The sequence below is a fragment of the Mustela nivalis genome (genome assembly GCF_964662115.1).
Source record: "Mustela nivalis genome assembly, chromosome: 1".
NCBI lineage: Eukaryota > Metazoa > Chordata > Mammalia > Carnivora > Mustelidae > Mustela > Mustela nivalis.
Genome location: NC_139020.1, coordinates 72,132,000 through 72,158,978, shown reverse-complemented (window position 1 = coordinate 72,158,978; position 26,979 = coordinate 72,132,000). Strand labels below are relative to the sequence as shown.

General features: G+C 35.0%; 2 long non-coding RNA genes and 1 pseudogene across 4 annotated transcripts in view; 2 read left to right on the top strand and 1 right to left on the bottom strand.

Moving 5' to 3' along the window:
* Positions 1–13,598, top strand: part of LOC309854373 — a 331,707-nt gene extending 318,109 nt beyond the window's left edge. The window contains exons 2-3 of the long non-coding RNA XR_014306186.1: positions 12,378–12,495; positions 13,151–13,598. This is a non-coding gene — a long non-coding RNA (uncharacterized lncRNA). The remainder of the gene's footprint in view (positions 1–12,377; positions 12,496–13,150) is intronic.
* The window catches only part of LOC309854363, a 470,028-nt gene that overhangs the window by 111,025 nt on the left and 332,024 nt on the right, over positions 1–26,979 (bottom strand). The window contains exon 8 of one of the 2 annotated variants that reach the window (XR_014306183.1): positions 21,237–21,334. The exons of the other annotated variant lie outside the window; for it this stretch is intronic. This is a non-coding gene — a long non-coding RNA (uncharacterized lncRNA). The remainder of the gene's footprint in view (positions 1–21,236; positions 21,335–26,979) is intronic. 2 annotated transcript variants of the gene reach the window in all.
* Positions 580–6,356, top strand: LOC309841114 (small ribosomal subunit protein RACK1 pseudogene; annotated as a pseudogene). Its single transcript has 2 exons — positions 580–742; positions 5,546–6,356. The product of its transcript is annotated as a small ribosomal subunit protein RACK1 pseudogene (transcript).

Below are 26,979 nucleotides of genomic sequence, written 5' to 3'. Positions count from 1 at the left end.
ACGTGCTTTTTTGTTCCAGTTGTGTATCACCCTAACTTACTTTTGAGTTTGACTCCATTAATGAATCTGTCCATTTAAGACTTTTTGCAAACAAACATTTTCAGAGTATGAATGACATTTACCTTAATAGGAGAAAGTGGGGGATTTGATAACATAAACCAAAACAACAACAACAACAACAACAACAACAACAAACAAAAAAACATTGCCAAATCATTTATATTGATTTAAAAATGCATTCATTTAACAAATATTTACTAAACATTTATTATGTGCCTAAACACAAAATTAGTGCCCTGAAGGAGCCTGCATTCTAGAGGAGGAAAATCACACAATTAACCAAATAAAAACTACAGTAAAAAATAAGGCAGGAAGGGGAACATTCCTGGTTTATGACTGTTGTATCAGCATAATTATCAATAATGTTCCTTTTTGCTTTCTAATTGTGCCAGGTGGAAAATAAATTACACAGACAAACTCAACATTGGGGTGTTGGATGGGGAGAGGTTGAAATTTCAGCTAGAGTATCTGAGGAAGGCCTCACAGAGAAAATAACATTTAACTTAAAACCTATTGGAGATGAAGAGAGGAATACTGCAGACATCTCAGGGATGGTTTCTAGGCACAAAGAGCCTGGGTATGAAGTGCATTTATTCCTGGTGTGTCTCAGGAACGAGAAAAAGGGCAACACAGTTGAAGGAGAGGATTGAGGATGACAGTGAAAGTAGATGGGAGCTAAGAAGTAAGTGGAGGTTGGGGTGGGCAGATCTAAAGCTTTTTTGAGCACAGCACCCTGAATGAGCTAGAAGCCACTGCAGGATTTTCAGAAAATGAGAAACTGGTTCTGATTTGTATTTTAAGAATATCTTCATGACTGCTGTCTGGGCAACAGACTGTAGAGAAGAAGGGATAAAGGCAATGAAACTAGTTTAAGACTTAGAATCATCCAGACTAGATTTTTTGCTGGCTCACAATAGAGTGGTAGCAGTTGAAGGAATGTGAAATGGTTGGATTCCTGAATATGTGGATATAAGTGAAAGGAGTAAGTAAAACATACTTTGAGTTTAGGTTTGAGCCACTGGAGGAATGGGTTTCTTTTTTCACTGACATGGGAAAAACTAAGATGAGAGAAGGTTTGGTGGCAAATTCAAGATCTTAATATTAGATATATTAAGTTTGAAATATCCATTAGATATCCATGTAGACATCAGAACTGGAGAATCATTAATTATACAACTAATACTAAGAGCCAGGACACTAGGTGAAATCATAGAGAACAAGTGAAAATAGAAAAGAAGAGGCATTTAGGGATCAATCCCTATAAAACTTCTATGATTACAGGTTAAGGAGATATGGAAGAATAATAAAAATATATTCAAATAGTAGGATTATAAATATTTTTCTCCTTTTCTTTTCTAAAATTAATAGGCAATACATTTTTTGCATTTTTATAGTTTGATTTATACTCAGTAAAACAATTTTTGGTTGCTCAATGGGTTTTGATAATTTATATAAACTTTTATACTATCATCAAATAAGATAATAGAATGTTTCCATTAGACCCCAAATCCTCTTATGGCCCTTCCTGATCTATTTCCACCCCCAACCACATGTAACAATTTTCTGACTTCTATCATCGTAGATGTTTTGCTTTTCCTTGTCATAATGTCTGCAATATACATGATTACATTTTGTTGCACTTACGGTTCTTTGTTCCTATTGACTGTTAGGTAGTGTTCCTTTGTGTGAATAGCACAGGATTGGTTTAACGTTTTTCCTTTTCTTTTCTTCTTTTAAATTTTATTTATTTATTCATCAGAGATAGAGAGGCAGAAGCAGAGACAGAAGCAGCTCCCCAAGGAGCAGGGAGCCCAATGTGGGACTTGATCCCAGGACCCCAGGATCATGACCCAAAATGAAGGTAGACGCTTAACCATCTGAGCCACCCAGGCGCCCAGTTTATCATTTTTCTAATGGGCATTTGTGTTGTTTCCAGCTTTAGGCTATTCTGAATAAGACTGGTACGAACATTATTGTATAAGCCTTTTGTGGATGTGTGTTTGCATTTTGTAGGAATAGAATTGTTGGACAGAAGGTTGATGTGAGCTAACTTTATTGAAAAACCCCAAAAGTTTTTTTTTTTTTATATTTTATTTATTTATTTGACAGACAGAGATCACAAGTAGGCAGAGAGGCAGGCAGAGAGAGAATGAGGAGGAAGCAGGCTCCCTGTTGAGCAGAGAACCCGATGCGGGACTCGATCCCAGGACCCTGAGATCATGACCTGAGCCGAAGGCAGAGGCTTAACCCACTGAGCCACCCAGGCACCCGAAAAACCCAAAAAGTTTTGAAGAACAAAGATATCATTTCACAATCCACATGTAAAATATTTTTAAACAGGAAATAGGGCAAATGTTTTATGAGAACAATTAAAACTGAGAATTATATAATTTCAATATTCATTAATATTCTTTATTATAAATCCCTGATCTAAAAATCTTGTCAAAATACTCTAAGTGGTAGTTTTTGAAGATCTTAACTGGCAGTTTGTAGAAACTGCAGCTTGATAAGTGTTGCTGAGACAGTCTGTGAAAAGACTGTTCATTAATTAAGTATTATATGCAAATTAATTAATAAATTCTTGGCTCAAGCAGAGATGAGAAGGAATTCTCTCAGCTCCTTGGCTTGGGTGGAAAGTTACATTCCTAACGGGAGTAATTACAGGCTGTGCTCTGTACCTGTCTTTCAGCTTCCCTTTTTAAAAATTCCAGCTTCATCCATTTGAATTAAAAGTGTACAGACCTGAAGACTGAGTAATACAGATAGCCAGGAGAATGATCTTCCCCACTGACTTGTGGTAAGAAACACAGATAAAATGTTCTGTTGTTGAAACAGCAGAGGTTGCAGCAGCTTAGGGAAATTAAACAGAAGTCAAGGTGCCAGCCTGTCCTGGTGAGAGACCAGTGTCCCCTGTCAGGAGGAGAATGTGCCTTCAGAGGGCACTTGTGATGAGCACTGGGTGTTGTATATAAGTGAGGAATCACTGAATTCTACTCCAGAAACCAATACTGCACTGTTAACTACATAAAATTAAAAAAAAAAAAAAAGGATGTGCCCCCAGATGTATTTGTTTAAACACTTGCCCAGTGGTTAGTTTTTCAGTGTTTAACCTTTTTTTTTTTTTTTTTTTAAATGAGGATATAGTTTTCATAAACACCAAAAGTTGGGTATTAATTACCATGAGGTCTTAAACTCTGTACTCTACAGACAACTCAGGAAAAGCCTATCCTTTGTAGTTTAAGTCTCTAGTTAACATTGAATTTCTACCCAGAAACAAAAGGAAAACTGTCAAATCAGGGATTCTCAACTTGGGAAAGGTGGTGGTGGCTGGGGGTAAGACTTTCATCTCATGCCCCAGGGTACACTTGTCCTGTCTGGAGATGTTTTTGGTTGCTATAACTTGGGGGCAGATGCTACCGGCATCTTACTCAGATGCCAGGGATGCTGCTAAAAACCCTACAGTATCCAGGAGAGCCCTACAGTAGAGAGTTATCTAGCTCAAAATGTCAAAACTGCCACTGTTGGGAGACCCTGAGTCAAAATATTTGTGTAGGTGTACCCCTGGGGATAAAAATATATGTTTATAAAAAATAAAAAATTAAAAAAAATATTTGTGTAGGTCTGAGAAGAGAATATGTTTAAAAAGACTAAAATTACAGACCTGGCCTTATTTGCATATTAGGACACTGGGGTTTATAGCTTTTTAACTAAAAGGACCTGGCATACCCTCAAGGGTAAAACTGAAGTAGGAAAAAAAAAAACAGGCTTTGATAGGTATGATGAATTCTTGTCTCACATTGAGGTCTTTTATCCATTTTGAGTTTATCTTTGTGTAGAGTATAAGGTATGATGACTTTTGCTTTGGTTTTAAGAATTTGGAAATGAATATTTCAGAGGAAATACTGAGATCTCAGTCAATTTGCAAGGGAAGGGCAAGTTGCTATTTGAACCTAGGGTACAGTGCCCTGCTAAAATGGGAGAGAATGTTCTCTGAACCACCCTACTAAGTAGCTCTGCCTCATTACTATCCATCATGAGATGTTCTTTTTTCTCTTCTAACATTATAAATCTAAAATGGTTATTGTTGTTCACTCTGTTCATCCCATTGAACTGGAAGCTTAATGAAAGCAGGAACTATGTTGTATATTGTATGACCAGAGCCTGTCATTATAAAAGTTGATATCGGTAACAAAGGCAAAAGAAAAATTTATTGTTTTTTGCCTACAGCCCATTGACAAGTCCTTGAAACAGGCAAAGTGACATTCCTCCAAGAACTCAGGTGGTTGATGTTAATACTTTGCTAAGGGCAAAAGCTAATCTTATCCCAGTCCACACGATCCTTTAAGTCTACTTTAATGTATAAAAATTCTTTTGTATACTTTCTTTATCTCTAACCCCCAAGATACATGTTGGCAGTCATCCCCCAAGTATATGACCCACTTATATCCAATTGAAGGGTCTTATGATTAAGGTTTTATTAGATGGTAATGAGTGACTTTTCCCAACAATAGCTAGCCCTCTCAAGGTCCAAGAAACCTTGCTTCCAAAATTCCTTAGAAACCTAAACTCGCTCCCATCTTGAACATAGATGATGGGCCACTCCTCTTGATCCCAGTGCAGCTCTTTTTGCCCACAGGTCCTGTCCCTGTGCTTTAATAAAACCATTTTTTTTTTTTTTTTTTTTGCACCAAGGATGTCTTAAGAATTCATTCTCAGCCTTTGGCTTCAAACTGATGAGTAAATTAAACATTTCTTTTTTTTTTTTTTAAGATTTTTTATTTATTTATTTGACAGAGAGAAATCACAAGTAGATGGAGAGGCAGGCAGAGAGAGATAGAGGGAAGCAGGCTCTCTGCTGAGCAGTGAGCCCGATGCGGGACTCGATCCCAGGACTCCGAGATCATGACCTGAGCCAAAGGCAGCAGCTTAACCCACTGAGCCACCCAGGCGCCCAAATTAAACATTTCTATATTGAATTCTCACTACAGTCCATCTACCCTTAATGTCCCAGAATCTTCATCTCTTGTATCATCTAAAGGGAACTTTCCTGAGAAAATCCATAGATTATTTCTTCTTTGTTCTATCAATCTGAATAAGAAAAATTCATCTCAAAAACATTGTTCCTACCTTTGCTTTTGAGCAGGAGAGAACGAAATGGGCCTTTGTGAATGAAGGACGATATTACCCATGGAGAAGAGTATGACCAATTTACCTACAGTGACAAAGAGAAAGATGAAGTAGATGGAAAAGTTTAGTAAGAGAAGAAAGAAAGCTGTGATTCTTTGCACCTCTCAAGTCCCACTAAATAAGAAAAAATTTCCATCTTCAAGTTGCTCAGAGCAGGGAGTCTGATTTAAGATGGCAACATAGGAGGTTCCCGACCTCACCTCTTCCTACATACACACCAAATGTACAGCCATGTATGGAATCCATTCTGAAAGAAATCCAGAAACTGAGTGACCCTGGCACATCAGATGAGTTTAAGCATATATCTGGAACCCTTGCTTGTGGGGTCATTTCCACTTTGTTAGTTACATTGTCATCTCCTCAGATGGCCACTTTGTTCTCCTGGGCTCCTGGGATGGAACCCTTCATCTTTGGGATCTCACAGTGGGTACCACCACACACAGATTTATGGGACATACCAAAGATGTGCTGTGTGGCCTTCTCTGACAACCAGCAAATTGTTTCTGGCTCCTGAGATAAAATTATCAGCTGTGGAATACTCTGGGTGTATGCAAATATACCGTCAGAGTAGGTATCCTGTGTCTGGTTTTCACCCAATAGCAGAATGCCATGATTGTCTCCTTTGGCTGGGACAAGCTGGTCAAGGTATCGAATGTGGCAAACTACAAGCTGAAGACCAATCATATCAGCCACATAGGCAACCTGAACACTTGACTTTCTCTCCAGATGGATCCCTCTGCCCTTCTGGAGGGAAGGATTGCCAAGCCATGCTGTGGGATCTCAACGAAGGCAAGCACCTTTATACACTGAGTGTGAGGACATCATCAATGCCCTGTGCTTCAGTCCTAAATGTATACTGGCTCTGTGATGATACAGGCCCCAGCATCAAGATCTGGGACTTGGAAGGCAAGATCATTGTAGGTGAACTAAAGCAAGAAGTTATCAGTACCAGCAGCAACACAGAGCCACCCCAGTGTACCTTTCTGGCCTTTTCTGCTGATGGCCAGACCTTGCTGGCTATGCATACAACCTGGTTCATGGCAAGTGACCATAGGATGCACCTGCTAGAAATATGGCAGAGCTTTAGGAATAAAACTTTTGTTTTCTGACTTAAAAAAAAAAAAAAAAAAGATGCTCACCAAGATCAAAAGAACAATACATGAACAAATTGAAAATTTCAACAAAAAGACTGAAAATATAAGAATGTATCAAACAAAAATCAAAGAGGAATACAATAACTGAACTGAAAAATTCAGTAGAGGGGTTCAAGAGCAGACTGAAAGTGGAAGAAAAGATCAATGAATACAAAGAAAGAACAATGAGAAGCAAAAAGAAGAAAAATACAGTGAAAATAGCTTAACAAATTTATGGGACATCATCAAGCAGACCAATTTTCACATTATAGGAGACTCAGAAGGAGCAGACAGAAAGAAAAGGGCAAAACACTTATTTGAAGAAATAATGGTTGACAACTTCCTTAACCTGAGGGCAAAAAAGAAAATCCAGATCCAGGAATCCCAGGGAGCTCCAAATAAGATAAATTCAAGGGCGCCTGGGTGGCTCAGTGGGTTAAGCCGCTGCCTTCGGCTCAGGTCATGATCTCAGGGTCCTGGGATCGAGTCCCACATCGGGCTCTCTGCTCAGCAGGGAGCCTGCTTCCCTCTCTCTCTGCCTGCCTCTCTGTCTACTGTGATCTCTCTGTCAAATAAATAAATAAAATCTTAAAAAAAAAAAAAAGATAAATTCAAAAACTCACACTAGAATACATTATAATTAAATTGTCAAAAGTTAAAGAGAAGGAGAGAATATTAAAAGCAACAAGGGAAAAATAACTATTTATAAGGGAACCTGCACAGGATTGTCAGCAGATGTTTTAGCAGAAGATATGAAGACCAGAAGGAATGGTGCAATATATTCAAAGTGCTAAGGAAAAAAACAAAACAAAACAAAAACCTTTCCAACTGAGAATAGTTTACCTGGTAAAATTGTCCTTCAGAATTGAAGGAAATATAAAAAGTTTTTAGACAAGCAAAATCTAAAGGAATTCATCACCGCTAGACTGGACTTAAAAGAAATGATAAAGGAAGTTATTCAACCTAAATAAAAAGGACACTATTTGGTAACAGGAAAAGGTAAAAGTATAAATCTTATTGATAAAGGGAAATATACAATTAAGAATATTCTAATGTTGTAATAGTGTAATAGTATTATGTACATAACTTATAAATCTATTATGAAAGTGAAAGACAAAAGTCAAACTATACCTACAATAATTTGTTAATGGATACAAACATAGAGCTTTATATGGTTAAATGTAAGTTGCTGTCAATTTAAAATAGACTGTTATAAACATATGTTTAATATAAGCTTTATGATAATTGCAAAGTCAACCCTATAATAAACATACAAAAGACAAAATTAAAGAATTCTAAGCATTCTAAGTACAACAGAAAATAATAAGATCTCAGAGGAAGAGAGCAAGAGAAAAAGAACCAAAGGAACTGTAAAACAGCCAGAAAACAATTAACAAAATGACAATAGTAAGCCCCTACCATACCTATCAATAATTACTTTAAATGTAAATGGATGTAATTCTACAAAAAAAAAAAAAAAAAAAAAAAAAAAAACAAGAACAACTGCCACCTGAAAGAGATTCACTTCAGCTTTAAGGACACACACACAGATGGAAAAATAAAGAAATGAAGATATTCTATGCAAAAGGAAACCAAAAGAAAGCAGACAGTAGTTATAACCAAACAAATAGACTTTAAGTCAGAAACTTCACTAACAAATCATTCTATAATTATAAAGGGGTCCAACAAGAGGATATAACATTTGTAAGCATTTATATACCCAACATAGGATTACTAAATATATAAAACATTAACAGACCTGTAGGGTGAAATAGCCAGTACAGTGCAGTAATGGTGAATTTAATACCCTTCTTTCAACAATGCACAGAACACTCAGACAGAAAATCAGATAAGGTTATATAGGATTTTATATATCATGACAAAATAGAATTAGCCAACTAGACCTAAAAGACATTTACAGAATATTCCATCCCAAACCAGCAGAATACACATTCTTCAAGTGTACATGGAATATTTTCCAGGATAGATCAGATGACAGGCCACAAAGCAAATCTCCACACATTTGAGAAGACTGAAATCATACCAACCATCTTTTCAGATCACAATGGTATGGTGCTCGCTTCGGCAGCACATATACTAAAATTGGAACGATACAGATCACAATGGTATGAAACTAGGAATCAGCAAGAGGGAAGTGAGACGATCTAGAAATACGTGGAAACTAAACAACACGCCTTTTTGACTCAGTGGTTGTTTAGAAGAAATAAAAATGGGAGTAATTGATCCAGAAACATATGAGCATAAAAACACAATATTAAATATTGTGGGATGCAGCAAAAGCAGTTCTGAGAGTTTATAGCAATAAATGCATATAATAAGTTTGATCAAATAAACAATCTCAGTTTGCACCTCAAGGAACTAGAGAATAAGAAAATGTAAAGCCCAAAGTTACTAAGAGTAAGGAAATATTAAAGATGAGAGTAGAAACAAATGAAATAGAGACCAGAAAAAAAGAATAGAAAAGATAAGCAAAATGGAAAAATCTTTAGCTAGATCAAGAAAAAAGACTCAAACTATAAAATAAAACTGGAAACAATATATCTAATACTAAAGGAAGACAGAAAATCATGAGACTACTATGAACAGTTAATTGCCAACAAATTACATAACCTAAAAGAAATGAATACATTTTAAGGAACACACAATTTACCAAGACTGAATCAGGCAGAAAAAGAAAATCTGAACATAGAAATAAGGCATAAAGAGATTGAATTAGTAGTCAAGAAAGTTGAAATAGGAAACTTAAGGACCACATGGCTTCCTTGGAGAATCCTACCAAATATTTAAGAATAATTAACACCAATACTCCTCAAACTTTTCCAAAATATTGAGGTGGAGGAAGCACTTCCACACTCATTCTATGAGGCCAGATAACAAAACCAGATAAGAATACTACAAGAAAAGAAAACCATAGACCAATATTCCTGATGAAGATAGATGTAAAAATTCTCAACAAAATATTAGTAAACTGATTTAGTAAGCTAACAAATTCAAGAACACAGTAGAAGGATTATATACCATGACTAAATGGGATTGATCCTTAGGATGCAAGAATGGTTCAACATACAAACATCAATACATGTACTACATTATATCAATAAAATGAAAGACCAAAATTGCATGATTTGTTTTAATAGATGCAGAAAAACCTTTGATAAGATACAACATCCTTTCATGATAAAACCCCCTAGCAGATTGGGTATAGAAGAAACCTACCTAAACTTAATGAAGGGCATATACAACAAACTAACAGTTAACATTATACTTAATGGAGAGCAAAGTGTTTCCCCTAAGATTGAGAACAAGGAAAAGATGCTCATTCTCACCAGTCCTATTCAATATATTATTGGAAGTTAAGCTAGAACAAGTAGGCAAGGCAAAGAAATAAAAGACTACCCAATAGGAAAGGATGAATTAAAATTGTTAGGGTTTTTTCCTGAAGATAGAATCCTGTATCTACAAGAGCACAAAGAATCAGTCAAGAAACTGTTAATCAATTTTAGTTAAGTGGTAGAATACAAAATCTGCATAGAAAAATCAATTGCTTTCATTTTCACTAACAATGACACATCTAAAAAAGAAAAATCATTTAATTCACAACAGTATCAAAAACAATAAAATACTTAGGAATAAATTTAACCAAGGAAATAAAAGATCTATACAATGAAAATTATAAAATGTAGTGGTAATCAAATCAAAGACACACACAAATGGAAAGATATCTCATGTTCATAGGTTGGAAAAATGTTGTTAAATGTCCATACTACCCAAAGCCATCTGTAGATTCAATGGAATTCACATCAAAAACTAGACATTCCGGGCGCCTGGGTGGCTCAGTGGGTTAAGCTGCTGCCTTCAGCTCAGGTCATGATCTTAGGGTCCTGGGATCGAGTCCCGCATCGGGCTCTCTGCTCAGCATGGAGCCTGCTTCCCTCTCTCTCTCTTTCTCTCTCTCTCTCTGCCTACCTCTCTGCCTACTTGTGATCTCTCTCTGTCAGATAAATAAATAAAATCTTAAAAAAAAACTAGACATTCTTCACAGAAATTGAAGAAATAATCCTAAAATTTGCGTGGAACTACAAAAGACCCCAACTTGCCAAAGCAATCCTAAAAGAAAAGAACAAAGTTGGAGATATTACACTTCCAGATTTCAAACTATACTACAAAGCTAAGTAATAAAAACAGTATGATAACACAAAAATAGACTCATTGACCAATGGAACAGAATAGAGAGCTTGAAATCAAAACCTGGTATATATAGTTAACTAATATTTGACAAGGGAGCCAAGAATATCTAATGGAGAAAGGGTAGCTCTTCAATAAGTGGTGCTGAGAAACTGGAGAAACACACACAGAACAACAAAATTGGAACCCTATAGCATACCACTCACTAAAATTAGCTTTAAATGGATCAAAAACTTAAACAAAAGACCTGATAGCATAAAACTTTCAGAAGAAAACATAGGAAAGAAGTTCATTGACATAAGTTTTGGCGCTATTTGGAGGCACAATATCAAAAGCACAGCACAAACAACAAAAGAAAAACTTTCAACAAATGAAAATACATCAAAGTCAAAAGCTTATGCACAGCACATGAATTAGTGAAAGAAAAGACAACCTACAGAATGGAAGAAAATAACTGCATATTTTGTATCTCATAAGGGTTGATATCTAAAATATATAAAGAACACATACAACTCAACAGCAAAAAAACCAAATTTGTTAAAAATAGGTAAAGGGCCTATATAGACATTTTTTCAAAGAAAATCTACAAATGGCCAACAGGTCACCACTAATCATCAGGAAAATATAAATGAAAACCACAGTAAAATATTACCGCATTTCCATTAGGATGGTTATCTTCAGAGGAAAAAAATATAACAAATGTCAGCTAAACTGTAGAGAAGACGGAAAATTTTGTACACTGTTGGGAATGTTAACTGTTGCAATCACTATGGAAAACAGTGTGGAGGTTCCCCACAAATTAAAAAATAGAACTACCTTTTGATTTGGCAATTTTGCTTCTGGGTATATATCCAAAGGCAATGAAATCACTATCTTGAAAAAATTTATGCCCCTGCATATTCATTACAGCATTATTTATAATAGCTAAGACATGGGTATAACCTATGTGACCACTGACAGATGAATGGATTAGGAAATCTGTACATACATTTTATGTATACACACATACACTTAAATATTATTCAGCCAAAAAAGGTAGGAAATCCAATATGAGTGGACCTTATGGTAAGTGGAATAAGTCAGAGAGAGACAAAATATGTGATCTTGCTTTTATGTAGAAACTAAAGAAGAATTTCATAGATGCAGAGAAATAAATGGTTGTTAGATTTGGTGTGTGGGAGAAATGGGTGAATGGCATGAAAAAGTACAAACTTCCACTTATAAAATAAAGAAGTCATTTAAAGGTGGGATGCCTGGGTGGCTCAGTTGGTTAAGCATCTGCCTGCAGTTCAGGTCATGATCCCAGGGTCCAGGTATCAAGTCCCACAGGGAGCCTGCTTCTCCCTCTGCCTGCTCTGCCTGTTCTGCCTATAGCTCGCCATGCTTATGCTCTCTCTCTCTAACAAATAAATAAAATCTTAAAATTAAAAAGTCATTGAAAGGTAATGTACAGCATGGTGACTAAAGTTACTAGTGCTGCATTGTATATTTGAAAGTTGTTAGTTGTGTGGATTTCAAAGTTCTCATTACAGGGAAAAAGTTTTAACAGTGTGTGATGATGACTAAACTGAGTATACTAATCATTTTACAATATATAAGTATATGAAACATCAATGTTGTACAACTAAATCTCATGCAATGTTATATGTCAAGTATATCTCAATAATACTGGGGGAAAATAGGGGATGACAATGTAGAAAGAACATTTGATGCAGTTCTTTATTGATTACATGTGGATACATTCATTGTTGAATTATCTCGCATATCTTTCTCTTCCTGGGCTCCTTGGAGGAAGAAGAATAGAAGTTAAGGTCTACGTGTTCTGAAAATCACAACTTGAAAAGTGTGTCTCAAACTGACCACCTGAGAATAAAGAGAGAACGAAACAGACTTCAGGGGAAGCTTAGAGGTAAGGGGATAGAGGAACCAGTAATGATGAAAGTTAATGAATGAGTTAAGGGGAGAGGAGGCATTCTGGATAAATAATGCAAATGATAGCAGTTATAATCATGACAAATTAAGCATGATAAGTCTAATGATATTATCTGGGGAAAGCAACCACGTTTATATAGCCATGGAGAAAGAGAAAAGAAAACCAAAACAAAAAATTCAGACAATCGGGGGTGCCTGGGTGGCTCAGTGGGTTAAAGCCTCTGCCTTTGGCTCAGGTCATGATCCCAGGGTCCTGGGATCCAGCCCTGCATCGGGTTCTCTGCTCAGCAGGGAGCCTGCTTCCTCCTCTCTCTCTCTCTGCCTGCCTCTCTGCCTACTTGTGATCTCTGCTTGTCAAATAAATAAATAAAATCTTTAAAAATTTTCAGATAATCTTACCACACAGGGGCTTTATACGTTTTCACTTGTGATATTATTTGTAGTTTTCTGCTGGGTTTAATGAAATACACCAAAGCAGCATCTTTTAAATTGGAGATTATCTAAGTGTGTGTGTGTGTGTGTGTGTATAAATATATATAATTTCCATTACTGTTCCAGAGAGAATTTTAGGTACCTGAATCAATATTTACATTTCATCTCTGCCCTAACTAAAGTCTCTGATTTTTTTTTAGGTCTTTGGAAGATACATCACATATTCAGCTGCTCAAGAGAAAACTATCAATATTTGCCGTAGTGAAGAAAAAGAAGGTCAGAGAAGCGTTGTCAGAACTTTTGGATGTTTTGTATCATTGGTGGAGTTAAGCAGAGTCATGTACATTTGGCAGCCTTAGTGAAATGTATAGCTACTAATTTATATATTTTATGATTAAAGTTTTTATGATTTGGAAACTTATTTGTGAAGACTTGTAAAACTACAGGTAATAAATTTATTTACACATTGGGTAAATAATTTTCATTTAAATGACCCTGTTCTTTTATAATACCTACCAAGCTTTTTTTTAATAACAAAAACATTTGTTATTTTATTCATTTGTTTACTACCCTTGTTCCTATACTGGGCTGTAAGCTCCATAAAGATGGGGACCTTGTTTTTCTTTACAACTGTAAACATAGAAAAGTACTCAGTACTCAATAAATATATAATAAATACATGAATCAAAAACTTGTTTAATTCGTAGGACTTTGCAGATTGAATATAGTTATCATACTTTGTGAATAAGTGAATAACAAAGTGAAAGACTCATTTCTGGAAATTTCCACTTTAGAACATTATTCATGTTTTCATGTCATTAGCTATATAGAGGGTTTTGTTGCCTGATCAATACTTGAGTATGAAAACTTAGGACATAGTAAACTCTCTTGTCAGCCTTTTACAAAATATAATTAACAGTAAGCCTGGGTTGATACACTGACCCTCAAAATTTTAGGAACTTGATGCCAAGTAAGTTGTTTAAACATTTTCACTGAAAAGTTCATATTTTGTTGTAGTTAGGCATTCACTTTTTTTTTTTTTTTTTCCTCCATAGCTAGTAGATCCCACTTGTTACATGATTGGCTAGTGGTTAAAAAGGACTGGCTCATGTCTGACAACCTCTTTTCCATTTTCCAGCAGCCCTTAGTAAAGGCAGTACATAAAGAACAATGCTTAATCCTAAGATCCCTTAAACACCCTTCTATTCTTCTAAAATACTCCCAAGTCTATTATCCCAGGTGCCCCTGGTAGCTGAGGATCCCAGGTAGTAGGAACATTGACTGATCTAGGGCAGATTTCTCAGCTTAGAGTTGACTTCCCTCTTCACAAATGTCATTATTGTTAAATAATGTGCTATTTGGGGCTGTTTTGGAGATATGTAGCAGTTTAGGTGTTAGGAAATTTTTCCTAAAGCTTGGAAATAAGGAAAAAAAAGTAATTACAAGTCCTTTCAATATGTTAGAAAGGTACTTCTCAAAGTTTAATGTGAACCTGAATTACCTGGTGATATTTTTAAAATGTAGATCGACTCCACATATCTGAAATGGGAACCCCGAAACTAAATTAACAGTTCTTGGGTGATGGCACTGCTGACAGACAATGCTACACAGTGTGAGTAGTAAGGTGGAAGGGCAAATTGTTGAAAGCTCTTGTGAAAGGCCATGTCACTTCGTAGGGCAGTGGTTCTCAGACATGGCTGCACATTAGAATCAGCTGGGAAGGCTTTAATAATCTTGCTGCTCAGGCCTTACCCAGTTTCCAATTAAGTCAGACTATTGGGGGGTAAGATCTCGTTATCAGTGTTTTTAAAACTCCCCAGCTGTTTCTAATATGCTCTAAGGGAATATAGCTTTGTTTGCACAACTGATTAGGGCCATTTTACAGTTCTGTAAACTGGTAAGGTATGATAGTTTTATAGCCCTGTAGGATTTTAACCATCTTATATCTAATTTGGTACTCAGTCCAGCTTTTATATTTTTCCTACTAAAAAAATTTCAGGTCTTAAATTTTATTTGGAATTACCTTTTCATCTCACTAGTTCCCTCACTAATGAGTTAAATAAAACTTTGACACATAATGCTTTGATGGTTTTTGTTTTATCCAGTCTATTAACATAATTACTCAGCTAGTAGCTACATTTTCTCTTTTGTTTGAGCAGCAGCCAATGTTTTTTGGAAGTTAGTAATGAATACATTATAAATAAATTCATTTGGGGTCTCTATAAACCTTCTAGCATACTTGGTTCAACCCTCATCAAACCACCAATTAATTACTAGTTCAGTAATTGTTGACATACTTTATCTTAAAGTATATTTCTGGAGATCATATTTACACTCTGACCTGTGCCAATTCACTATCATTTGGAAGATAGCTCCCTCTTATTTACAGGAGAAATGCTACCACATAGCCATCAGCTGGCCTGGATATGAAGTTGTTTTCCTACAGTGGGGATAAGTTGGCTCTAGTCCACCCCCACTTTTTTTTTCCCCAGCTTCTCCTTATGACTGATGGTTCCCATTTGCAGGATGTCAGGCCAGGGTCTAAGGGACTGCCTGCAGCAAAGTAAATTGGCCCACTTAGGGATCAAACCTGTGAACTTGGCTTCATCAGCACACTAATCCTAGCAGAAGCATGAGCCTGCCATTTTATCAGCTGATTGATTTCACTGAAAGTTATGATTTTGAAATTGTTCTGCTTTTCAGCTAAAGAAACATTGTATTAGAGATGATAAAACACTGTGATAGGAATTTTAAAAGTATTATAAAATTTAAGATTTAATAAAAAATAGCTAAAAGGATATTTATGTGTATTAAAAATTATCTCATAACGGGCATTTATCCTAAAATGAATTCATTTTAGTCCCTCTTTTTATTTTTTATTATTTTTTTCAGATTTACTTATTTGAGAGTGATTAAGTGAGTGAGTGAACAGGGGGAGAGACAGGAAGAGGGAGAGAGAGAGTCTCAAGCTGACTCCCTACTGAACATGGAGCCTGATGCATGGCTCTATCCCACGCCCCAAGACCCTGACGCTAGCTGGAACCAAAAGTCTGATGCTCAACTGACTCTACCACACAGGTGCCCCATCCCTTATTTTTACACTTCACCTTTAATATGGTCTTTCAACTCCAAAAAATTAACTGTTTATTACCTACATAGATAAATTTACTTTCATAATGCACAGTAAATATGTAAATATTAAGGGTGAACATAAAGTAATGACATTTCTCAGATAGAAGTTTTTCACCTTAGTTTTGTCCTTCTTAAAGGTTGGCCACCTATTCTGAAGATGTTGTAATTACCTAAAATGTTTTTTGGTAATTTTATATAAGAAAAATATTTTATTTGGAACTGACGATGTGATCCATTCTTTGAATGTCTTCTACCATGACAAGTCTATCTTTTGGGATATATATGATTATAGGAATTAACTGGGAGTCACTTTAAGTCAAATCTGTTGAGGAAGTTGTGGATTTAAATTGTTTTAATTAATTATAAAGAAGATATATGATGTGATAATAATAACAAAGATACTTTCTGAAGTGGCTTATAAACTGGTCTTGAGGGCTCTTCCCAAAAGGTAGTTTCAAAGGGTCTTAATAGAATGGGAAAGTTAATGGAATAAGTAAAATCTGTCATTGTGAATATACTATGAAGGACATTATTTTGACTTTAACTTTCTTCTTCTTCTTTTTTTTTAAAGATTCTTTTCATTTATTTGACAGAGATAACAAGTAGGCTGAGAGACAGGCAGAGAGAGAGAGAGGAGGAAGCAGGCTCCCCACTGAGCAGAGAGCCCAAGGTGGGGCTCCATCCCAGGAGCCTGGGAGCATGACCTGAGGCGAAGGCAGAGGCTTTAACCCACTGAGCCACCCAGACACCCCTGACTTTAACTTTCTAAGAGTACATTTTGTTCTGTTTTTAACTCCTTATCCACAGGTACATATTTTAGCACTTTTTTTAAAGGTAGTATTGACATGACTTGTCCTAATAATTTTTTTTTTGCTTTAACTGATTATTTCAAAAGAAAAATATCCACCTGCTAAGTGTCAGAATAGAAGCCACAGAAAGATAGCATTTTGCATTTTAATACTTGAACAATTGGTCTTCATTTTTTATGTAAATACACTGTTTCTGTAAATTTTATTCTCATGACTATGAAATCATACCTATTATGCATCTCCCATGCACAACACACAAATGCTTATGATTAATGAATTGGTACATGAATTGAAACTTTAGGTATTAATCAAATGGTTAGCTTCCATGTCTTTTAGAATTAGAATTATTAACTCTTAAAATACAATCCTATGATATAAAGAATATATCATCATATTTTCCTTTTAGCTATGAAAATAATTGCCTTTTTCAAAGTATTAACTGCTATAAATGAAATCTGAACTCATCAACTAAATAAACAGTATTTCATAGAGAACACAGGCCAAAGTTGGCAGAGTTGATCCCAGATCTCAAAAAACACTTATTTTCATCTACTTAGCATTTCTTCCTCCTATTTTGGTAACAACATCCCTTACTTCCTCTGAAAAATGATCTTTCACTCACTGGTCACTATCAATGGGACTGGGGACAAATCTAGGCATAATCATCTGGTCAATCAGAATATTCTACCAATAAAAACTATAATAATTAGCTCAGGGGTGGGTCTGCAACTGAAGCTGAGCCAATAAGATTCCAAAGCAGAATTTGTCAGACATTTTGGGCATAAGATATTTTGCATTTGGATTAGCTGAGTATTTGAAATAGAATCTTAAAGCTACTCCTTAGCCATCTTTGATACCATCAGGAAACCCAGTGAGAAAAATGCCAATTCCAGAAAAACAGGCTGAGAGTAGCAGAGAGAAATACTAGAGAGAAATACTATTGATGTCTTTGGGTACTTGGGTGCAATTCTGCCAATGGCTGCCTTAGCCTGCTTTTTTCATTTAAAAAGAAATGCATTCCATTTTTGATTAAAGTAGTTTGAGCTAGAGTGCTATCATTGGCAACCAAGAGTCTTAGCTATTAACAAGTTGATAATAAAATAATAACTTATTTACTGGTCATTTTATTACTCATTTTTAAGTGAAGCACTTAAAGCCTATTCATTTTGATAATGGAAAATAATTTAATGTAGACTAAACAGTAAATTTTATGGACGACCAACTCATTTGTCTGTCAGTCAACAACATTAATTAATTGCATCTAATATAGCTAGAAAAGAAGTGAGTGTTTTTTTATAATGTCTGAGAGAAACAAGAAAAACATTCACAATGAGACTAATAAAACCAAAGTCTTTTAGAGAACATTTCAGCATGTGCTGGGAAGTTATAGTAAATTATCACTAACATCCCTCCAATGAGGTTCTGTGACTTTTTTAAAAAAAATTCTAAAGTGATAGACAAATACAATTATGTTGAACAAAATATATAACTAAATTTAGGTCTGATGAATGTTCAGAATGTTTTGTGGAAACAGGAAGTTTTAAAGATAATAAGCATTCAGCTGGATTTTGAAGGAGGAGAGCCTTGAGTTGTTAGAGAAATTATTTTTCTTCCATATTATTTAAAGTTCTCTTATTACAGTTTCAACTTTCATAGATTGCTATACTATTAAAGTATCTACTGTTATGAATAGTCTGCTTAAACAGTTACTATATACTTTTATCTAGAATATTGCTATTTTAATTTGGCTTGTAAGGGAAGATTCTTGAGCTACAAAATATAGACAACATTAGATGGATATAGAGACATAAGTGAAGATGGAAACTGTAGCGAAAAGTAATAGTAATATTCATAGCAGTGTTTCTTCAATAATAATTCGTGGAGCTTGTGAAAACAATAGAATGGACTATCCTACCCCTGTTACTCCGTTTCAATAAATGTGTTCCCAGCATTTTTATGTAAAGCCTTACAGGTGATTCTGATGAACAACATTATTTGAGAAAGACTGGGCCAGAGATAACAACGTGGAATAATCCTCAGATTCAGCAATGCTATTAGATGTAGGTGTAGAATGCCTCAGATTATGTTCTTGTGGCTCCTGCAAAAAAGTGTTTCATGATCATATGCATACTAGCACAGTAAAATTATACCAAACAAAAAAAAGCAGTTTAACAGTTTTATCTTGTACTTCTCAAACTTGACTATGAAACCTTTTTGTAGTGTTATACCAATTATCATCTTACCGAATGAGTTTCCGCATAAACAAATGTGAACAGAAACTGATGTTAGGGATTCTCAAATAGAGCTATGCTGACTTAAAAATTTTTCGGTTAACCACTTTTAACCTAGCAACCTGATCATTAACTATAGAGCCAAGATACTTTGAAAAATATTTACTTTAGTACTTTTTTTCTCTTTTGTAAGTATACACTTTTGAATTAGCCACTAGAATGTAATCTTCAGTGTCAAAGGGTCTAGAAAGACATCAAGAAAAGCAAAATTACAATTGCTTCTCTCAACTTTTAGTTAACAGGATAAGTCTGGGTATTAAAAACAACATATTCCCCAAAGAACACACAGGCAGAACATAAAGTGTTTAAAAATTCAATTAAAAGGTTTCAAGGGTTGTTTTTTTTTGGGGGGGGTTGTTAATATATTTCACTTAAAGCCAATTTTTATTGCCTAACTGTTTGTGCTTTACTTACTACATTAGAAATATATGACTTTTGTTTTGTGAGATTAAGAGTCACTTATGGTTTGTCTCCCTCCCAATCCCATCTTGTTTCATTGAGGGGGTTTGGGAGAAGGGGGTGGGATTATGGACATTGGGGAGGGTGTGTGCTTGGGTGAGTGCTGTGAAGTGTGTAAACCTGGTGATTCACAGACCTGTACCCCTGGGGATAAAAATACATGTTTATAAAAAATAAAAAATTAATAAAAAAAATTAATAAAAAAAAGAAATATATGACTTTTAAAGAGATACATGTAATGGATCAAAACTCACAAGCAAGAGGCTGGATATTTCTGAAATCTCAGGGAAGTGACATGGGAATGGAATAGAAATGGACTTATACTCTCCAGATAGAAAAAAAATCTCATGACTTCCTCATGACAGCCATACTTTCTTGCTCCCTCATCCTCGATGCAGTATTATGTAGTGTTTCAAAGCACCAGCTTTTGAAGTTTCTGCCAAGTCAGAAGGTTTCATGTAGGTTGCTTCTATACATCTCTAGGTCTTCTCGGGCTATGTGGTGTGTATATGTGTGCTCCAGCTTTGCACAGATGTTTATTAGAGTTTCCTGGATGCCTGTGAATAAAGGTGATGATCTATTTCCGTCTGTCCTACAACTTCCATAAAAGAGGTATAACTTCAAAGCACTATTTGTGGAGTAGATAGTTCTTCCTTCTTGAGGAAATGAAAAATTTTGGAATCTCATCAGTTTTTATCTTTGTTTTTTTAATATTTTTTAAACTTTGCAACTCAGATAACTATTATTCGGGGCTTTACCTTATTTTAAAACTTCCAAGAAAGTCATAGACTTTCAAATGTTCAATATTGTTGGCAGTATTATAAAATGATAAAAGCAGGCCTACATATGGTAAAAATATAATTTGCTAATGTAGTACCTAGGATATTATAGTAGTATATTACCCAAATGCTCATTTTAATTCTATTACTTTTTATTAATGCCTGGCTATTTAATTATGGGATAGACTGTGTTAGTGTTTCAGTACCTTTCCACTTCTTCAAGTCTAACCTAGACTGCTTATTCCAATGTACTATTCACTTTCAAATAATTTTGCCTTTAAATGGCTTGATATTCTTCCTCTACACGCACACACACAATATCACACACTATAAACACACTATTTGAAATTCTGGCTATAATGAAGAATAACAGACTATAATAACAAGAACTCAAAAAGCCCTAACAGTCTATTGTCAGGTCTCTTAAAGCATATTTAATGTCTCTTTTAGCATTTTGTTGCTTCCAAAGTCCAATTTTCCTGAAATATTTTCCATAACCGAATGCCCCCATACTATAGGAACTGTAAACCATAATCTCTAATTTAGCACCATTTTCTGATCTATACATTATTGTTTACATTAAGTGTGATATCTTTGGCAATCAATTTTAATGGGCAGGTATTAACTTTCAGTAGTGGCCAGCATATAAATGACAGTGATGAAGAATACTGCAACCGATTTCTCCTAAATTAATCTGCCAGTTTGACCCAGTAACCAACATGCATACTAAAACACTGATGTGAATTGAAAATAAAATAACTGCACTTGACAGATATAATAGTTTAAGTGATTTCAAATTAACCACATCCCACTGACCTCAAGTGAAGAATGTGTGCTTTCCCCTGCAATGAAATGTGCTCTGGGGGCTCATTATACGGAGTGGAGTAAGTAAATCCAGAGCAGAGTAATTGATGCTGGAGAAGAGAGAGTGACAGATACTTAATGATTCTTGAACTTGTATATAAAGATATCAGAAGAATTTCATAGGTTATTTTTTTCTCTTCAATTTTGAGACATTATAGGCTTAAAACTGGACTGTGTTGTAATTTTAAAACATGATACAGGTCTTAAAAATTAATCATGACAAAGACACATTGAGTGCTTCAGGTAAACAACAAATAAAAAATGCCCTTTTGCATTAAAAAAAAAAAAGCTTGGTTCTCTTCTATTCCTCTAAGAACTCATTTAATAATTATCTGAATTGGTAAGCCTCCTTAGTTTTATATTAAAAGTATAAAAATCTTTTTTCATGCATGTGTTGTGTACATTTCAGTTCTGTTTTTAGGGAATGCAAGTATTATTGTCAAAATATTATCTTAAAAGTGGAAATGCTGAAATGTTTAAAACGAAACCAAAATAAGATAGTTTTTTATTTTTTAATTGGCTTACTTTGACTTCATGCTGAAGAACAGGTAAGTAGTTGAATAAATGAAACCTTCAGCCTTCTATTTCATCTAATGAAATATAGTTGGCAGCAGGATTTCTGCTCAGAAAATTAAGTTAGCAAGGCTATTTGGTTTATTCAATCAGGTAAGATTTCTCAGGGGTTATGTTTTACCATTCATTTCTAAAATATAAATAGTTATTTTTATTGACTATGAAGAAATGGTACAAAATTTGCTCTTAATGTATATGGCATGTAAAAGACATTGATATATAATTTTTATTTGATTTAATTACTCCCTGAGAATTGACTTTCAGGCATTTTCAGTTCATCCAAATTTATCTACTCTCATTAGACCACTGGAACAGCATATGTGTGACTATGATTGTTCTTTTCCTCTTTCATTCAGTAAGTAGTAATTAGTTTTTAGTATTTGCTAGCTCCTCTGCTAAATATTTGATGACAAGATATAGTGAAATATTTCCCCTAGTTTTAAAGAGAAAAATCCTATTGGTGTAGTGATAAAATTGGTATAAAGAGAAATACTCCTATAGATGTTGGGAGCCCAGAGGATGACATGCCAATGAATTTTTGAAAGAGTTGTTTTTTTGACGTGTTGAAGGCTCAGATGAACTATCTAGGAGAAGAGAATATATGGGGGCACTCTAGAGAGAAGGACTGGGATATGCAATGGCATAGAGTTAGCAGAGTACATAATCTATTTGGAAAACCAAAAGTGTGTGGGTAACATAACATATGAAGCAGTGTGGAGATGAAAAGGCCAGAAAGAGAGGCAATATAAAGAAGGTACTTAAAAATGGTTTTCTGAGGAATTTTTCAAGGTTTTATTTTTAAGCAATCTCTACATCCAGTGTGGCATTCGAATTCACTACCCTGAGATCAAGAGCTGCATATTTCACTGACTGAGCCAGCCAGGCACCCCATTTTCTGAGGAATTTTAAATGCATATATTCATTCATTCACATTTGAGCATTTATTTATATGCCATGCAATGTGCCTGGCACTGGACACACAATGACAAAAAAGACATGGGCAACGATATTCATATTACTTATTATTTATAAAGAGGCAGATAATACATGTAACTTTACAGGGAAATTTCAGGGTGTAATAGAAATATATGGGACAAAACCTCCAGATCAGTCAGGGGATTACAGGAAATTTCTATAGAAAATTAGCATACAAAAAGATCTAAAATATACATGAGGATTAACCCAATGGGAACGAATAATGGGGAGAGTATCCTAAAAGGAGGGAACAGTACATGAGAAGGCCTAGACAAGCAGGCGTAGTCGATGCTTGGAAAACTGAAAAAAGGTTCCATATGATATGCAGACAGGATTAGTGGGAGAGACAAATAGGACAAGTAAACCAGGAACAACAAACAGGGATTAGACCTTGTTAGCATGAAAAGGAGTTTGAACTTTTACTTACACAGAGAGGGACCTTAGAAAGTTTTTAGGCTGAGGCAGATGCAAGTTTGCATTTATGGAAGGTCCTTGAGACAGCATTATGTATGGATGGACTGAATGAGGCAGAAGAGAAATTGTTATTTATACTAGTATTCCCTAGTTAGGAGGTAACAATAACTTTGATTAAAGAAATGATGGAGAGAAATAAAAATGAACAGAATTCTAATATATAATGGTTGAAGAATTGATCATTTTAATCATTGATTAGCTATGGAGAAGGGTATGACCAGGTCCTGGATTATGTCCAGGATTCTAAGTTAGGTAACTGGGAAGAAGACTGGGACATTCACATAGATGGGGGACAATAGGAAAATTGCAGCCATGGACAAATGAGGAGTTTAGTTTTGGATCTGGTGAGCTTGAGGTAGCTGTAAACATAATGTAAGTGTCCAGTAGGTATTTTGGTATGTGAGTCTGAAATCTGGAGAGATTTATGGAATTGGAAAGGAGCTGAAATTACTAAAGAGATGGCAATGGAAGCTGAGAGATAATAACATTGTTTCTGGATTCAGTTCAAACTTGTAACCACTAACATAAGTAAGTAGAGGGGGTCATGAAAGAAACACAATTAGTGCAGGAAGTAAGATGAGAATCAAGAGCACACAGACTCACAGACCCAGAGGAAGAAAGTTTTTCAACACCATCAAATGCTACAGAAAAAACTGAGAAAGGAACACTGGATTTACCAATCAACGATGGTCTTGGTAAAAATAGCTTCTATTACACAATGGATGGAGTTAGGTAGTGTGGAGAGTGTTCTAGAAAGAGAACAGCACATGAGAAGCTCAAAGACAAGGAGACATAATACATGCTTGGGGAACTGGAAAAAAAAAAAAACACCAAAAAACCTATATGGTAATGCTTAAAGGATGAGTGGAAGAGACAAATGTAAGAAAGAAATTTGGAGCAATACCCAGAGAGCAATAAATCAATGAGTTGTGTGTGGAGTGACTGAAGACTACAAAGAAAACTCAAAAATCTGTGCTACAAAAGGGGGAAAGAGAAAACAAATAGCAGGCATTCCATATGGATCAGTAACATTCAGTGTTGTTTTCCAGTGAAGACAGATTTAGCTACATTTAAGTCTTGGGAAGGAACCAGTAGAGAAGGCTGAATAAAAAGGGGTAGGCCTATAGGCCTATGTAAGGTTGTGGTTACTGGAGAAGAGAGAAGTGAAGACAAGTAACATGGAAGACATGTGCCTCCTATTAGAAGGGAAATGAGAAGCTAAAAAAAATAGTCACTAGTGGGTTTTGAGCTGAATAGAGATTCCACAGATCACCCTGTGCTGAGAAATGTTGAAGTTCTGACAAACCAGAGTGAAGAGGTCTTGCTGAATATTCTGAATGTACACCTGATTTCTCAGAAAGGCCATGAATTGAAATTAGGGCTACTCTAGCCCACGTGTAACAACAACTCTAGAGTTTATGACTGTAAGTTTAAAGAAAAGGAAAGATGGGGGGTAAGCCAAGAAACAGCCAACTATAGAGAACAAACTGATGGTTACTAGAGAGCAGATGGATGGGGGAATGGGTGCAATAGATGATGAGAATTAAGGAGCACATTTGTTATGATGGGCACTAGGTGTTATATGGAAGTGTTGTCACTAAATTGTGTACCTGAAACTAATATTCCACTATATGTTAACTCATTGGAATTTAAATAAAAACTTAAAACCAACTTAAGGCAAAAATGGGCACAGTAAACATGATATACCAGTAAATCAGTGTCTGCCAGAACAACTCTTAAAAAAAAAAAAAAAAAACAAAAAACAAAAAACCTCACATTCCTGAAGACAATCTCCATATTTCAACAAGTCAAGATCTATAATGTTCAGAATAGGACAAAAATTACTCAAAATTTAAAGAAACAACAAATATGAAGTGTAAGAAGTTAGAACAGATAATAGAAACAAGCAGATGACAAAGATATTGGAAATAGCAGACAAAGACTTTAAGATAGCTATTACAACTATGTTCAGAATTTAAGAAGAAAAGTTATAGTGGAGTGACCAGATGGGGTTTCTCAGCAGGAAAAGAAAAGAAACAAAATACAGTACAAAAAAATAAATAACATGATGGACTTTTAGTAAAGTGTTCACACAAGGAAATGTCATTGAATATGAAGATAAGGCAATAGAAATTTCCCAAACTGATGCACAGAAATAAAATGTAAAAGAAAAATACAGGTTTAATAAGATATTAGAAAATATCATGCAGCCTAAAATACATGCAATTAAAGTTTCAGAATCAGAGGAGAAAGGGGTATGAAAATATTTGAAGAAATAATGCCTAAAATTTTTAAAATTTGATAAAAATTATTCAGCTGCAGACCCATGAAGCTAAACAGACCCCAATCAAAACGGTTGTGTGCACATGCACACATACATACACAAGAACATTTTATTTTTTATTTTATTTTTAAAAGGTTTTATTTTTTGTGAGAGAGAGAGAGAGCGAGCGAGCACAGGCAGATAGAGTGGTAGGCAGAGGCAGAGAGAGAAGCAGGCTCCCGCCGAGCAAGAGAGCCCAATGTGGGACTCAATCCCAGGACACTGGGATCATGACCTGAGCTGAAGGCAGCTGCTTAACCAACTGAGCCACCCAGGCGTGCCAAGAACATTTTAGAGAAATGCTGAAAACCAAAGATAAAAGAAATCTTAAAATGTAAAAGAAGAAACTATATACTGACTTAACATTAAAAACAATGCAAGACAGAAAGATAACATGAAAATGACATAATGAACCTAAAGGAGAAAAAGAAAGTATCGCCCTTAGATTTTATATACAACAAAAGTTTCCTTCAAAATGAAGATAAAAGAAAATTTCAGACAAAGTCTGAGAATTTTCACCAGCAAAATGTGCTCCAATAAAAATGATATGAAGTTCTTTAGGCTGAAGTGATAGCTGATGAAAAATAAAACCTCTAGGAATAAACAGAACCAGAATTGGTAACATAGGTAATCACAAAATGTACTCCCCCATTACTTTTTTTTTTTTTTAAACTGACCTTAAAGAAAAACAATAATATTGTAGGGAGGGGTTTATAACACTTATAGAAATAACATACAACAACTATATCACAAAAGATGAGAGGGGATAAATAAAAACATTGTTTTAAGGTTCTTACCTTAAACCTTGCATTAATTCTAAGAAGACCTTTATAAATTTTACATGAATATTTTAATCCTTAGAGCAACTACTGAAATAACTAAGAGATACAGCTAAAAAGCCAATAGAAAAAATAAAATGGAGTTATGAGTGGCAAACAAAGTAGACTTGAGGAAAAGATTATTATCAGCGATAAAGAAGGATATTTCATAACAAAATAGGCTCATTCATCAAGAACACAATCCTAAGTATACATGAATCCAGTAACACAACTTCCAAATTCAGTAAGGAAAAAGTGATAGAATTGAAGAATAGACAAATTCTTAAAGATTCGGAGATTTAAACAATGTTCTCCCAAAATGATTGAAACAAGCAGGAAAAAAATATAGTAAGGGTATAATATTCAGGAAACATGGAAACCACAACTATTAGAAGTAATAAATGAATTTACCAAGATCACAGGATACAAGGTCAAGATTAAAACAAAACAAAACAAAATAAAACTGTATACCTATATACTAGCAAAAAATAATTTAAAAATTTATAAATCAACACCATTTATAATAACATAG